This window comes from Tursiops truncatus, chromosome 5, assembly GCF_011762595.2.
Source record: "Tursiops truncatus isolate mTurTru1 chromosome 5, mTurTru1.mat.Y, whole genome shotgun sequence".
NCBI lineage: Eukaryota > Metazoa > Chordata > Mammalia > Artiodactyla > Delphinidae > Tursiops > Tursiops truncatus.
This window is the reverse complement of record NC_047038.1, coordinates 131,022,983-131,039,041: the sequence shown is the minus strand read 5'-3', so window position 1 is coordinate 131,039,041 and position 16,059 is coordinate 131,022,983. Positions and strand designations below refer to the sequence as shown.

Genomic DNA, 16,059 nt, shown 5'->3' with positions numbered 1-16,059 from the left:
ACCCCAATGTGGGGCTCAGACCCCTTGCTTTCTGGGGACAACCTCTGCCATTGTAATTATCCTCCTGTCTGTGGGTTGCCAATCCAACAGTGGATTTGTCTCTCATGCATCTCCACCCCGCCTACACATCTCATTGTAGTTCCTTCTTTATATCTTTAGTTGTGGAAAACCTTTCCTGCTCATATTCAGGTCATTCTGATCAATAATTGCTCTGTAAACAGCTATAATTTTGGTGTGCCTATGGGAGGGGGAGAGTTCAGTGTCTTCCTACTTCACCACCTTGGTCACCCCTTCCTGAGCCATCTTTCTGACTGGACCTGACTCTTGGCTTGTGGTTCTTGACCTGTGAGCCTACTTTAGCAAGAACCCCCTGCCCTTCATATCTAATCAAGTTCCTCATCCCCTACACTATCGATACACAGTCAGATTCTCTTCCTCTCCTCCTTGGTATCTAATCAAGTTTCTTTCAGTAATTTTCCATCCACTGATTCCCTCACTTTAACCATTGTAATCCCCAGCTGCCCTTGTTTTCTGACCTGAGTTCAGTTTTACACTGAAGTCTCTCTACTTTATGCGGTAGTTCAAATAAAATCTGTCTTGACATTTTCAACAGTTTCTGGTGTGATTTCTCTTTGACAAGTCCTAAAAATATTAGACAACCTTTCACTCAATAATTTCATCTCTGAGAGTTTGTCTTAAAGAAATAAGTCAGAGTCCAGTAAAAAGATTTATTAATGAATTTGATGGTAGTCAGTAAAATAGTAAAGGAATAGAAACAGATAGTCAATTTAAAATATCCAGCATTAGGGGAATGAGTGAGCAAACCAAGATGCAGTAATTCAGTGGTATATACCGTAGCCACAGGTTATAAAGCAACATGAAAAAAATTAATTGTACTACTGAAGTGCTTTGCATAAATTTATAAACACTGTAGTTTTAAAGTATTTTTAAATATAAATGTGGTTTTCTCTAAAGTCAATGACAATTTTTAAAATTGGGGTTATTAAATATGAAAATAAATGTAAGAGATATAATAATCATATGCAATGTGTAGATCTTGTTCGGGATCTGGTTTGAACAAAATAAATGTAAAAAGATATTTTGGGAATAATGGAATTTTTAATATGGACTATGGACTGGCCTTCGTATTACGTAAATATATATTACACTTTACATTATAGGAGAATATGGTCCTTAATTTTTAGGAATATAAAATGAGCTAAGCAGAGAAAAGATTAAAAAAATGTATAGGGCTTCCCTGGTGGTGCAGTGGTTGAGAATCTGCCTGCTAATGCAGGGGACACGGGTTCGAGCCCTGGTCTGGGAGGATCCCACATGCCGCGGAGCAACTAGGCCCGTGAGCCACAACTACTGAGCCTGCGCGTCTGGAGCCTGTGCTCTGCAACAAGAGAGGCCGCGATAGTGAGAGGCCCGCGCACCGCGATGAAGAGTGGCCCCCGCTTGCCACAACTAGAGAAAGCCCTCACACAGAAACGAAGACCCAACACAGCAAAAATAAATAAATAAATTAATGAACTCCTACCCCCAACATCTTCTTTTAAAAAAAAAAAATGTATAAAGCCTAACTCCAATTCCCTATAGCCTGGCTGCTAATTCCTTTCTGTAGCTAGCATCATATTTACCAATATATTTTAAACCAAGGCATGAAAAATAAATAAACAAAAATAAAATGAGCAAAGGATGAAATATTACAATGGCTGAGATTTTCTTTAAAATTCTTCTGCAAAGAAAAGAAATTAGATGAACAGATACGGAAATCTGTTTATAATTTTATATCTAGGTGTTCAAGTTATCTATTGCTTTTTAACAAACCATCTAGAAACAAGGTCTTAAAGTAATAACAATCATTATTTTACTCACAAATTTGGTGGTCGCCTTGAATCCAGGGCCCATCCTGCAGTTGTAGTCAGATGGTGGCTCTACCTGGGTCGTTCTTCATACAAAAGGATGGGGGCTGGAAGAGCTGGACTCTTCCTCTCCTTCCCTCACCCTTTCTCTTTCTCTCTCCCAAGTAGTTTCTATCCTTGGTGACCTCAGAGAAAACAGACTTCTTACATGGTAGCTGAGGCTCTCAGAACAAGGTCCCAAAAGAAACCAGCAGGAGTGTTGTGTTCTTTTTTTTACCATATAGAAGTTACACAGCATCACTTCACTTCTACTGTAGCCAATTGGTCCACTCAGGTCAAGTGGAAGGATCATAGACTCCAGCTTTTGATGGTAGAGTGGCAAAGTCATATTGTAAGAATAGCATGTGAGATAGACGATACTGTCCCAGCCATCTTTTAAAAATAATATCTGCCACACTAGGTGATGGATATTGGAGATTTGTCATCATATTGTCTTTTATATATTTTGAAATAGTTATTTTTTGAATTGAGGAAAAAACTAAAAGGAAATGCATCCAAGTGTGCACAGAAAGCCTCTTAAATAATTTTTCATCCTCTTAAATTGCCTATAATGTTATATTAATTCTATAACTTAATACAAAAATATAATTTAAAAGAAGTATTATCTTAATCCCTTCCCAATAGCCAAAAGTAGTCAGGATGTTCTACTATTCTAAAATTAAGTCATAATAAACATTATTAATGAAAGCTACTGCCATTTCTTATTTCTTTTACATTTTTTTAAAAACTATTGTTAGGTTGGAGCAGAGAGAGGTTAGGATTTATATCCCAGCTTGGATAATTTGCAGATTGTATGTAAACCAGGCATCCAGGGACAATGGATGAGTTAATATGTGAATCATCTATAAAATAGTGTGCAAAATGTGGTGGATGTGCTTCAGTACATCTCATGCGGGGAGAAGATCCATAGATTTTATCAAATTCTGGGATCAAAAATTTAAGGATCACGATCGTTATTCTTGTTAAAAAAGTGTAACTTTTTTCTAGCTCTGTGGATTCACTGAAAACATACATCACATTTCTACCTCTCTAATCAGTTATCTTCCCTTCATCATCCCCTACTTTGTTCACACCTACCTGCATAAATTATACTCTCCAACTTCTCCCCAAAGCCATAAGATTAGAGGTGGACCTAAGCTCTGGCCATCCTTTTAATAATATCCAATGAATATTCACAGGTCTGTGACTCTATACCTTTAAATCTGAGTATTTGAGGAAGAATATTTCTGGATGCTACAACCCTCTACCCAATGATACATTAGACTATATTTTGTTAACAGTTGGTGCTACTAAAAAAAAAATCACCAGATTGGCATTTTACCATCTTCTCTATGTTTTTTTCCAGGAGAATTTGGGTCATATTCTAAATCAGCTTTTTTTTAGGCTTGGATACTCTGTTCAAATTATTGGCTCTATATCTTACTAGGTTGTCTAGGCAGCATTTTTGTTGTTTTGCAAGAGAAAACTTCAGCAATTGATTTTAGTTGTTTTCTCTTATTTTGGAAAAAAAAATCTCATGAGGAATGAAAAAATGAAACCAATGAGAAAACATGCAAACATGCGATTTTTAATGAGTGTTCTAAGAAACCCAGCAAGATGTTTCCCAGTCACTTTGAGTACCTCCCTGAGCAAGTCCATTCACTTCTGCACTCCAACCACTAATTACTAATTCTTTGGAGGTTCCAAAGGAGAGGTTATTGATGCATGACACACACAAAGAATTCAAACACAAAGAAAGTGTGCTGGTCCACAATCTCTTATTTGCAATTTCAAAATCCAACAACTCTGAAAATTGAAAATTTTTTCCATAACTCATTTGGTGCTGAAACATGATCTGACTGGGATTCATTTGATAATAAAACCTGACTACGTTTAGTCATTTTTCATTCCTCTTAGCCATAAGTTTTACTGTAGAACTGTTAATAGATTGGATAACTGTTAATAGATTGGATAACCTAGCCCTCCTCTGAGAGTGTTATATAACACAGAGTACCTGTCTGAAACAGAAGATTCTGAATACAAAATCCATCTAAGTCCTTGGGCTTTCTATAAAATTGTAGATCTAAGCTAACATTTATTTAATATATTAGTCTAAATAATTTCAAACATTAAAGCAGTCCAAAGACATTTTAACAATATAATAAAGACAGAAAAACATATCAATTAACTTCATAGAGGGAATGCTTTAATGAAATAACACTCTAATGAGATTAAATGTCTTTATTAAGATCTAAAAAATCTGATAAAGAAGAGTAATAATCATAGCTAACATTTACTGAGCCCTGATAAAGTGCTAGGTGCTCTATTAAGCCATTTACATACATTATCTCATTAATTCCTCTATACAACCAAATAAATTAGGTATTTTTTATTATACTTTATAAATAAGGAAACTGAGGTACAAAACAGTTCAATAACATTCCAGGATACATTTACAAGAGGTTGAGATAGACTCTTGAGTCTAGTTAATGACTGTGGAGCCTGTATAGCAAACCCACTCGTTCTGGAATGATGGGAAACTGACCCTACGATGTATTATACAATCGTGTTGAGCAGTTTGGTACTCCCAAAAATAAACAGGCATGCTAAAACTAATGAGTAAAAGTGTAAAAACGAGTGTTCCACTTTACTGCACCACAAACAACCATAAAACGTAGTGGCTTAAAACAGTTATTACCTCTAATAATTTTGTGGCTTGACTTAGCTTAGCTGGGGGGTTCTTGTTTGGGATTTTTCCCATGATTACAGCTCAGTAGTGGCTGGAGCTAGAATCAGCTGAAGTTCATCTGGGATACATGTCCAAGGTGGTCCACTCACATGGTTAGCAGCCGATACTGGCTATTAGCTAGGGCTGTAACTGGAGCACCTGTACCACACCTCTCCGTGTGGCTTGGATTTTTCACAGGATGGTTATTAGTTCTGAAAGGAAGCATTCCAAGAATAAGCATTCTAAGAAACCCAGGAAGAAATTGTAAGACCTCATAACATAGCTTCATAAGTCCCAGAATAGTTTTCTGCCACATTCTGTTGGGCAGACAGGTCACTGAGTCCAGCCCATATTCAAGAAGAGAGTAATCCGACCCCACCTCCTGATATGACGAGCAGCATATGCACCGAAAAGAAAGTAATGGATGGGGGACATTTCTGGATACTCTTTGCCATAGTTCACCTTCTGATCACCACAATTTACATTTTTCTTTTTTTTTTTTTGCGGTACGCGGGCCTCTCACTGTTGGGGCCTCTCCCGTTGCGGACCACAGGCTTCGGACGCGCAGGCTCAGCGGCCATGGCTCACGGGCCCAGCCGCTCCACGGCATGTGGGATCTTCCCGGACCGGGGCACGAACCCGTGTCTCCTGCACCAGCAGGCGGACTCCCAACCACTGCGCCACCAGGGAAGCCCTCACAATTTACATTTTTCTTATGTGCAGAATGGACTCACCACCACTCCCAAGATCCCCTAGAGTCTTATTTTACTATGGCATCAGCTCAAAGTCCAGGATCTCCTCATTTAACTTACATTCAGATACAGATTATATAGTTTCCTGGGTACAGGCATATCTCATTTTATTGCATTTTGCTTTACTGAGCTTCACAGATATTGTATTTTTTACCAATTGAAGGTTTGTGTCAACCCAGAATCAAGCAAGTCTATTGGTGTCATTTTTCTAGCAGCATTTGCTCACTTCATGTCTCTGTGTCACATTTTGGTAATTCTTGCAATATTTCAAACTTTTTCATTATTATTATATTTGTTAAGGTGATGTACAATCAGTGACTTTTGATGTTACAATTGTTATTGTTTTGGCATTTTTTAGCAATAAAGTATTTTTAATTAAGGTATGTACATTGTTTTTTTTTTTAGACATAATGCTATTGCTTAAACATAACTTTTAAACATAACTTTTATATCCACTAGGAAACCAAAAAATCATGTGACCTGCTTTATTGCACTATTTGCTTAGCTGTGGCCGTCTGTAACTGAACCTGCAGTATCTCTGAGTTGTGCCTACAAAGGTCTTCAAGTATGGTTCCCCTCAGTCTGGAGACCTGTGAACTAAAGAGACAAGTTATCTCCCCCTCCCCCCAACACAGCACAAACCCTACATGTAGTGGTGATACAGGAATAGGAAAATCAAAATAAATATTCTCACGAGAAACAACCGGATGGGCGTGAATGAACTAGTCAGGAGGCACAGTGCAGTCCCTAGACCGAAGCGGTTCTGAAACTGTGGCAGGCAGGTGTCACTAGTTCCTTGTCTGGGGCCAGCCTTCTCTGTGGCAGTGGTTCTCCATGACTTTTGTTTCTAGCCTCTGGACTCTCTGCTCTTCATTGTGAGCCAATCTTCCTTTTCTATAAGAAATGATCCATGTTTAATGGCTGAGTAGTTTTCTCAAAATGTATCCTGCCTGAATCGGCTGGGGACTCTTGAGGCCCTTTTCACCTTGAACTACTCCTGTCCTTTCAATCCAAGCAGACGGTGCTTCTAAAAATGCGTCTTAAAAACTTAACATGCTCCCCACTACTCTAATTAGGGTTCACTCCTTTATACAAAGGCCACAACTAAAGCTCTTTGGGAAGCACCTACTTCTCTACCTTGGCCTGAGAGTCAGGTCACTGTGGGAAAATGTCCTTGAGATTCTTAGAAGCTCCTGTCCACCTCACTGGGTCTGCAAGGCACACCCTCAAGTCTTTCTGACGACTCAGCGATGGGGATTACAGCTGCACCCTTAACTATGTTTTAACCTTGACATCAGTGTTACTATTAATGTCCTCGATTTGGTCTTTACCCAGAGGCCCTTTCTTATCTTGAGAAAACTTAATTCCCCGGGGAACTGTCCCCAAACTTAAGAGCACCCCTTTTTAGTTTAATTCTCTCTATCCTTTACTTTTAGCATATGTAGCTGCAAGAAACAGGAGGGACTTTCAACATCCTACATGGAATCTCCTTGGCCAAATCCATTAGCTCATTTCCACCTGCCACATTTCTGGAGGCAACATTATTGCCAAACTTTCTGAGACTACATAGCAAGAGTCCTTACTTCTCCAGCTTCCAATAATCATTCCCTAACTGTCCCTCAGATTTCGCTGTGTCCTCAAGGGCCTTCCAGTATTTGCTTGCTGCCTGGTCCCAAGGCCAATGCCGCAAGTTTTAGGTCTTTATTACAGCAGAAACCCAGTTCCAGCTAACTGTTGTTGTATGTACCTATTACCGTGCAACAAATCAACCTAAACTTAGAGGCTTAAGACAAAAAATTATTATTACCTCTCATAGCCCTGTGGCTTGTCAGGGCCCAGCTATCTTGTTCTTACTCAGGGTCACTCACATGGCTGCAGTCAGATGGCATCTGGTGTTGGAGTCGTCGTGTGGACTGAACCCCTAAACTAGCTCACTTATAAATGATGCTGACTGGGAGCTGGGAGCTCAGCTAGAACTGTGACCCTGGGCACCTGCACAGAACCTCTCCACATAACCTGGGCCTCTCACAGCACGATAGCTGAGCTCTAAGAGGCGATAGCCAGGGAGCAATGCTTTCAAGACATCCACGTGGAGGCTGGGAAGCTACTTGCGATTTAGCCTCTGCGACACCAGAACATCCTTTCCACCTCATTCTATTGGTGAAGCCGTTCGTCACTGCCAGCTCAGATTCAAGGGAGGAAAATGAGATTCTACCTCTTGATGTGAGAAGCAGCATGCAACGTGGTACAGGAGGATTTGGTGGTGGCTGTCTCTAGACTCTCTACCGTAATAAAAAACAAGGTATTTATATAGTCTCAAAATCTCCTTCCAGTGGAGAACCTGTCAGACACTACGTTAACGAAATGATCAATGTTAATATCACTATGAAGGATTCAACATTACTCCGTGTTCCAACCCAAAAAGCATAAACTGTGTCTAATCTCGAGGTAAGGTCAAACAAACCTCAACAGAGAAAATGTACTCTTCAAAGTGTCAAATCATAAAACACAAAAACGGCTAAGGGCTTGCTTCAGATTATTGACTAAGAGGGGATGACATCTAGCAGAGCACATTCCTGGGTAGATCCTGGGCAGGGGACTTCTTTTCCTTGTTCCTTATTGCTATAAAGTAAATTATTAGGAAAATAGGCAAAATTTGAATAAGGTCTTAACTCAAGATGGAGGCATTAAATCCATACTAATTTCCTTCTTTTGATGACCACAGTGAGGCTATTTAAGGTTTAGGAAATACACAGTGAAATATTCAGCAGTAAAGAGTCTTTGTGTGTACAACTTACTCTCAAATGGTTCAGAAAATAACAATACCCATAATAGAAAGATAAAGCAAATGTGGTAGAATATAAATATTTGGGGAGTTTTTCGTACTATTCTTGTAAACTTTACGTGCTTATTGCAAACAACAAAGCTATACATAAAACAAACAAACACAAGCAGATCAAACATACCAGAGAATTCAGAAATGGAACCAAAGAATGAAGACAACTGATACATAGGAAAAGATGTGATCGAACACAATTTCCTGAAACAGCAAGCACACAGTCATGCAAAGTCCAAACTAAACAACCTTCTGAGGAAAATTTTTGCAGCACAAAAGCCAGAGAGCTCATATTCTTAATTTACAAAAGAAATCACAACCAAGCCGCAGAAGAAGAGCAGCCCTAAAGAAAATTGAGCAAAATGCATAAGCAGGTGCTTCACAAGACAGCACATACATGTAGCCAGAATAGGTAAAGCAATGCTTTAGGATTTCTGCTTACATTCCACGAGCTGAACACATGACTTTCTCCATCCTTTCCCAGACCCCTACGAAAATTACAGGGGAGGATTTTTCATGACATCTGTAAAGACAAAGAGAGCATGAAATGAGACAACAAAAGACCAAAGAGGTCACAAACTTTTAGAATCAAAAGGCAGGCAAGAAAGTGGCAACTGAGTTAGACCAGAGACGTCTAAAAATTCAGTGCCTGTGGGAAGCAGCAGGTGGAAGTGGGGCAGCTAGGAAGAGTCAAGCCTATTTGCTTTGCTCTGGAAAGACCCAGGAGTCGAGGCGCCAGCTGCTAGGAAAAGTGCAAATGCAGGGCAGACATGAAACGCAGACCATTCTGTTTGCCAAGCGCTCCAAGCACTCCTGAAAAGTGTGAAATAAGGAGGCCAAAAGGCCTGTCCTCATGAAGCTAATCTTCTAATGCTTCTAATAGGGAGTTTATATTCTAATTTATATATATATATAATTATTATAATATATAATTATTTATATAATTAAATATAATATATAATATAATATTATATATATATATATATATATATATATATATATATATATATATAATGTCACAAGGGCTGTGGAAAAAGGTCAGAACACAGGTAGGTAGTCGTGATCTGGGGAGTGTGCCTTAACGTATGGGGATCTGGAAAGCCCTTGCTGAAAAGGTGCCGTTTGAGCAGAAACTGAAGGAGCTGAGGGACCAGCCGTGCAGGGACCTGGTGGAAGACGGCACAGCAAACGTAAGTGTCCTGAATTGGGACTGTGCCGGGCTTGTGGGAGCTAGTTTGGGGAGGGGGCTTAAGGACAGGCATTAGGAGGTAACCAGGAAATAACTAGGACACCATTGCAAGGTTTTTGGAATAAGACAAGGAGACATTCAAGTGTTTGGAGCTGAAATCTGGAGAATTAAATGAAAGTGGTCTTAAAAGAGCAGTTTGACTTCCAGAAACTGTTCCTCTTCCAACACAGCTAGGAAAGAACCTCCCTCCAGCTACAGGGGCCGACGAGAGGTTTACATTCTTGAAAAGTTTGAACTACAGAGCATTTAGTCTCAGAGACACAACAGAGAGAGCGAAGCCCCTACTTGAGAACGGGTGAGTCCCGGAAGCCCGCGTACCAGCACTTTCTGCTCACCAGACACTTCTGCTTACTACGTCCTCTGCTCCAAACCCTGCTCCCCCAGAAGGGCAGACTCCCAGCAGCACATGGAGGATTTCTGTTTGGGAAAACTGGCCCGCCTACGCATAGCACAGGGAGATCAGCTCGGTGCTTTGTGACCACCTAGAGGGGTGCGATAGGGAGGGTGGGGGGGGGGGGAGACGCAGGAGGGAAGAGATATGGGAGCATGTGTGTGTGTGTAGCTGATTCGCTTCGTTATGGGGCGGAAGCTAACACACCATTGTGGAGCAGTTATACTCCAATAAAGATGTAAAAAACAAACAAACAAACAAAAAACTGGCCCGCCTAAAAAAAAGGGGCTCTCTAGGCTGACGTTTGGCAATCCCACGGTGATATGCTAGGTCCCTCCCCAGTCCTCCCACAGTAAACCCAGCGGCTGACAGACCCCACCCACCTCCTAGAGTATCCAGTCAGTACTCACAAATGTGATCAGCCTGTTACAAGACATTTGTGGAAAGCCTCCAACGCAAAGGAGAGACTAAAATAAGTAAACCAGAGGAGCTCAAAGGAAGCAGAGACAACACATAATACTATGAAAAACAAAAACCTTTAAAAAAAATCTTATAATTAATATTTGCAGAGGGAAAAAAACAATGATTGCAACTAAGAAAAAAGAAAAAGCTGCTACCAAAAAAGAATATCCAGAGGTAGGGTGACCGCCACCCTGGTTTGTCCTGGACTGCCTCCGTCTTAGCACAGAGTGTCCCCCATCCCAGGAAACTCACAGTCCCAGGTAAACCAGGAGAGTTGGTGACCCCACTAGAAAAGGAGAAAGCTCTGTAAAATTATTTTAAAATAATTTTATTTTAAAATTTAAAATCTGTAAAAATTGACGGCAGCAATATGGGGTGAGACTAGAAAACTCCAAAATCCCACAGGCTCACTGAATCATGCCGTGTGCCCTGCTTCCTCTCCTCCTTCCCTAGTCTTTCCTACTGTGACATCAAAAAACCAGCAAAGAGATGCTGCAGAAATTTATTCAATAGAAGGTAAGGTCCTGACCTCAGGTGGTGAAAGTAGGGAAAGAAAGGAAGGAACCAGCTAAGAGGTAGAATCCAAGGGGCTTAGAATCCAAGGGCTTTGGAATTTCAGAGGGAGGAAAACACCTCAGACACCGTCTGGTTCAACATTCTCTTCTTACAACCTGGTGCCTGACTCATAGTAATAGTTGAGTACAATATCTGCTGAATAAATTAACGAATAAATGAGGAATGAGACCCAGAGATGCACTGACACCACTAATTATTGGCTTACCTGGCATAGGAATGTAAACCTCCTGACCCCTAAGCCAGCGCCCTCTCCGTTATGCCACACCTGGTCTCATAAAGCATCACGAATGACTAAAGCATGAATCTGAGCCTTATTTTAGTGCTGCGGCTTGATTCACCTCATTTTCATCCACAGTCTCATCTATTATACGGCACATAAGAATTAATACATTTTTAAAAAGAGATACGACTGCAGAAATAAAAAGCCAGAGGGTTAGAAAATAAAGTTGAGGACATGAAGCAGGAATAGAACAAAGAGACAAAGATAAAAAAAATAGAAGAGAGCAATATTTTTTACAATGTAGACTCTGATAGGATTATTAATCTGAATAATAGGAATTCTTGAAAGAAAATGGAGGGGAGGAAATTATCAAAGAACTAATCAAGAACATTTTCTAGGAAGAAGGACTGAAGGGGCTCACTGAGGGCCCAAAACAATGTTTGGAAGAAAAGAATGGCACCCAGGGACATGGTCAAGAGTGTTCAGAAGACATGGTCCCTAAAGCCGAGAAAGGGAGTGGGATGGGCAGAGAGAACAGATCAGATTCCGAGGGTTTACATGGAATCAGGAATAAGAATGGCACGTTTGACTGCTCAACAGCAAGGCTAGAAGCTTCAAGTCAAGGAGATCGTGCCTCTAAGCTTCCAAGAGAAAATGACGTCAACGTGGACTTCTACAGCCCGCGCGCCAGGATAAACGCGCAAGGGTGTTTTCTGCACTATTGTTTGGAAAAGCAAAAATTCAGAAACGGCCTAAATGTCTATTATGAGCAATGAACTCAATTATAACAAATAACATCTCATGAAATAAGTATAATAATTATACAACTAAAATATCATTGTAACCTTTTATAATATTCTGATCCTTGAAAACAATTTTCTCGACACATTTTACTGAAGAATGAAATTAATTATATGTACTGGCATGGAAAAAACTCCATGATATATTATTAGGTTTAAAAAAGTAAGTTTCCAAATAACAACGTGTGTATGAGATTTTTTATTAAAGAATATATAGATAATTGAGAAATTAATATATAGATATAGATATACAAGTATGGATAAAATAACCGGGAAGAGAGAAGAGTTTCCATGTTATCATTGACTGCCTTTGGAGAATAGTACTTAGAAATTTAGCCTATACTTTTTGCTTTGTACAGTTTTATAGTAGTTGGGTTTTTTCCTTACAGTGTGCAAATTATTTTAAAAATACTATGTATATTTTTCATTTCTTTGTGATGACAGCGCCATCTAGTGGTCTATGTTAACTTTTAAAATATTTTAACTTTAAAATTATGTGATATTGAATAATATATTAATATTAAAATAAAAACAAATAACTACAGCAAGGGAAAAGCTTACTTTAAATAAGGCATTTTAAAGTAACAAACCCTCTATTATGCTAAGTGAAGTAAGTCAGACAGAGAAAGATAAATACCCTATGATTTCACTTATATGTGGAATCTGGAAAACAAACAAACAATGAAACAGAAACAGACTCATAGATACAGAGAATTAACTGGTGGTTGCCAGAGGGGGTGGGTGGGGACAGATGAAACAGGTGAATGGTAATTAAGAGTTAAAAACCTCCAGTTATATAATAAATAAGTCACAGGGATGTAATGTATACATAAGGAAATATAGTCAATAATATCGTAACAACTTTGTATGGTGACGGATGATAACTGGACTTTTTGTGGTGATTATGTTATAAAGTATAAAAATATTGAATCACGACGTTGTACACTTGAAACGAATATAATACTGTATGTTAATTGTAACTATTCTTAAAAAATGATAAGGAGTGGTCAGCCTTGAGTTGATAATTGGTTTGAGTCGATAACTGACCTTGAGTTGATAATTGTTGAAGTTGGATAGTGGGTAAATTGGAATCTGTTTGTGTACATGTTTTAATTTCTCAATTATCAAGAATTTAAAATAATTTTAAAAATAAAAATAAAAGAACAAACCCTCACAACTTTATCTAAAAAAATTATATCTTAGAATAATCTCCAAGATATATGAAATGGAAAAAATCGAAGTACAGAAAAATATATGTAGTAGTCTATCATTTGTATTAAAAGTAAAGCAGAGTATTTTTGCATATTTGATTGTATATGCATAAAATATCTCTGAAATCACAGCCCCCCCAGTGAAGTTGGTTGTCTTTAGTGAAGATAAGTAAACGGCTAAAAAATAGGGATGAGAGGAAGACCTTGTGTATGTTCCCTTTTGAACCTTTAGAATTTTAAAGCTTAATATAAAATGCTAATTAAAAACAAAGTCCTACCTAAAGAAAATTTGCCCTTGCTCTGTGTAACTTTCAGAGTAATGAGGTTATAAACACATCCCTAATATTTATATATCTTATCTGCACCACATGTTAAAGTAGGATTTTCCTTGAAATGAAACTCAGAGGTTCACAGAACCAAATAATCTCTTTAGGGTCCAAGTCCAGAAGACAACTTAAACACTCTGAGAAAAACCAAACTACCGGAAATTCTCTACTCTGAAAAAAATGTCATAGTTTGCTCGCCTTCCTATATCCTCACCATAGTTTAGGAGGTCCAAGGTTTCCAGGTCCCTAATCAGCAGCTGGAAGTATCTCATCTCCAGAGAGGGTTCACTATTAAAGGGAGCAATTGGCAAACCCCCGAAGAGAAAACTCTGGTCGTCGAGACCACAGGGTATCATCAAGGACAATGGTCTTGGACCAAACTGATTTCCCAGAGTTAATTTAGAGTCATCAGCAGAAGACCATAGGGACTTCCTTGGCAGTCCAGTGGTTAAGACTCTGCGCTTCCACCGTAGCGGGTATGATTTCAGTCCCTGGTCGGGGAACTAAGATTCCCGCATGCTGCGCAGTGTGACCAAAAAATTTTTTTAATAAAAATAAATAAATAAATAAAACAAATAATGATTAAAAAAAAAAAGAACATAATGGCTGTCAGCAAGTCCTTGACAGCGTCCTCATAATGATCTGATTAAATAGAGAAGCTTAAGTGGATGGCAATGTGGGTATGAGGATTAATAGTTAGTTGAACAACATAACCAAAGAATGTTGGGCGTCCCTGGTGGCGCAGTGGTTGAGAGTCCGCTTGCCGATGCAGGGGATACGGGTTCGTGCCCCGGTCCGGGAAGATCCCACATGCCGCGGAGCAGCTGGGCCCGTGAGCCATGGCTGCTGAACCTGCGCGTCTGGAGCCTGTGCTCCGCAACGGGAGAGGCCACAACAGTGAGAGGCCCGCGTACCGCAAAAATTGATTAATAAATTTAAATCATTTTGCAGATTTCAAGTGCTATCTTCAGCCCATGCTTTTCAAGAGTGTTACCAGCAACTAGACAGAGAAAACAATATGATTATCAATTTTGTGAAAGACACAAAGCTGTAGTATACATTTTACGACAGAAATAGATGGCCGTGACGTTGTGTGAGAACTAATAAAATGGAAATTAAGAGAAAGAGATGTAAAGACTTACACCTATTTTCAAAGAAATTGTCTTCACTAGTGCAGCATACGGAAGGTCTGGTTTATCTGCAGCAGGTGTAAAAGAGACTTGGGAATGTTAGCTCGTAGTAAGGATGATGTTTCTGTTTATGGAAAGATCATTACCTAGAATGCAGAGGCAATATTCCTGTTCTACTGTGTACAGCGCTGAAGCCCTGTAGATGCAAAACCCCTGGGCATCACACTTCCTAGATGGACCCTTGACAAACTAGAAATGATTTAAATGAACACAACCAGGATTCTGAGGGGATTTGAATTCAGGAAGGAGAGCAAATGCAGGGAAAAGAACTAGCAAACTGAAGTCTCAGATGGAATGGTAGCTGTCCTCAGATATCCCAACTGCTCCAGGTGGAAGAAGTAGAAATGTTCAATGTGCCTGAAAGGATAAAAATAAACTCTGTTGGAAGAAATTTCAGGTAAGCCAAATTTGCTGTAATATAATTTCATCTTTTCTAACAGTCAGAACTCTACAAACATGGGACGGAATACCTCCAGAAGTAGCGTGTCTCTCGATGCTGGAAAGCTCGAGCAAAAGAAGGAAATTTCTATGTGCAAATATTATGAAGGGCACATCCTCCACTGGCTAGAACTTCCAGTATAACGTCCAAAGTGGCTGGATTGCCTTAGGGGAAAAGCATTCAGTATTTCACCTTTAAGTATAATGATTGCTCTAGATTTTTACAATGCCTTTTATCAGATTGGGGAAGAATCCTTCCACTCCTAACTTGCCGGGTATTCCGGTCATGGAAGTATTACTGAGGAGTGAAGAGGCTGACTTAGAACCCGATGGAATGTGTTCTGTGAGAAGGCCTCAAGTTTCCCCTGCTTTTTTGACCTTAATGTAGTCTTTCTGGCATTTTGGGAGAGATCACAAACTTTTATACACTGGACATAAGAATTTAGCAGCCCCTTATAATAACTCCCTCCATTCAAAGGTCTCAGTGTGGGAACATTTAAAATTGCTAAAGTCATTCTATAAGTGCTGCTCTCACTCCTTAATTAATTTATTCATTAATGCTTTTAAGGTAAAAAAAAATGAATAAGAGAAAGTAAAGGAATGAGACCTCCTGGTGAATTAAACAGCAAAAGGGTTGCTTCAAATGCAACAATAAAAAACAAGACAAGCTGACAACTAGTTGTAAAGTCCCAAGTGGTTGTCGAGTTAATTGTTCAGCCTACATTATCCTTAAAGAAGCCTATAGAAGTTGACCTGTGCTCCCGCACTCACTCCTATAAACCACCTGCTGAACCCCCAGCGAGCGTCAGCTGAGGGCCGTCTCTGCTTGCTGAGAGCTGTATGTATAATGGTATTTGCAGAAGGGTGTGATAGAAAAAGTAAATAACTGAATTGCATTCATACTGTTTCCTGTTTCCTTCTTGATTCTTCAGAAGGGCTTTTGTTTTCCCTTTAGGGGTACAGATTCTCCTTG

The 16,059-nt window shown here is 39.4% G+C and overlaps 1 long non-coding RNA gene across 6 annotated transcripts in view; it reads right to left on the bottom strand.

Moving 5' to 3' along the window:
- Positions 1–337: 337 nt before the first annotated feature.
- Positions 338–16,059, bottom strand: part of LOC109548529 (uncharacterized) — a 146,443-nt gene continuing 130,721 nt past the window's right edge. The window contains exons 8-10 of one of the 6 annotated variants that reach the window (XR_012332189.1): positions 9,808–15,005; positions 8,666–8,746; positions 342–8,009 (exon numbers count right to left, since the gene is read on the bottom strand). This is a non-coding gene — a long non-coding RNA (uncharacterized lncRNA). Of the gene's footprint in view, positions 8,747–9,807; positions 15,006–16,059 lie in introns of all 6 variants that reach the window. The other 5 variants (XR_012332190.1, XR_012332188.1, XR_002174618.3 and 2 more) reach the window with 5 other exon arrangements.